We start from the raw sequence: 728 nt of genomic DNA on the forward strand, positions 1-728 counted from the left end.
AATTAATAAGAAAAAAGTGTTTCCCCGAGAAATTTTGGTGCAGTCGATTTTGGTTAAAAAAGGAAGGTTGTACACTGCCTTTTTTTGAGGCCCTCAAAAAAAATTGTCTCAGATCGACCCGGAAAAAAAATTTTCTAATAGAATGTGGCCTGTAGAATCCATAATTTCAAACAGTTCCAAGATTGGGCTACTAGTTCAAAAGTTACAGCCCTTTGAATTTTCTTTCGAAATTGGTTTCTATCTATAACTTTTGAATTGAAAAGTCTGATCGAAAAAGTACGAATTGTTTTGGATTCTACGCACCAAAATTAATAAGAAAAAAGTGTTTCCCCGAGAAATTTTGGTGCAGTCGATTTTGGTTAAAAAAGGAAGGTTGTACACTGCCTTTTTTTGAGGCCCTCAAAAAAAATTGTCTCAGATCGACCCGGAAAAAAAATTTTCTAATAGAATGTGGCCTGTAGAATCCATAATTTCAAACAGTTCCAAGATTTGGCTACTAGTTCAAAAGTTACAGCCCTTTGAATTTTCTTTCGAAATTGGTTTCTAGTCTATAACTTTTGATTGAGAAGTCTGATCGAAAAATTACGAATTGTTTTGGATTCTACGCACCAAAATTAATAAGAAAAAGTGTTTTCCCGAGAAATTTTGGTGCAGTCGATTTTTGGTAAAAAAGGAAGGTTATACACTGCCTTTTTTTGAGGCCCTCAACAAAAATTGTCTCAGATCGA

The sequence above is a fragment of the Photinus pyralis genome, unplaced genomic scaffold, assembly GCF_008802855.1.
Source record: "Photinus pyralis isolate 1611_PpyrPB1 unplaced genomic scaffold, Ppyr1.3 Ppyr1.4_LG7, whole genome shotgun sequence".
In the NCBI taxonomy this organism is placed as follows: Eukaryota; Metazoa; Arthropoda; class Insecta; order Coleoptera; family Lampyridae; genus Photinus; species Photinus pyralis.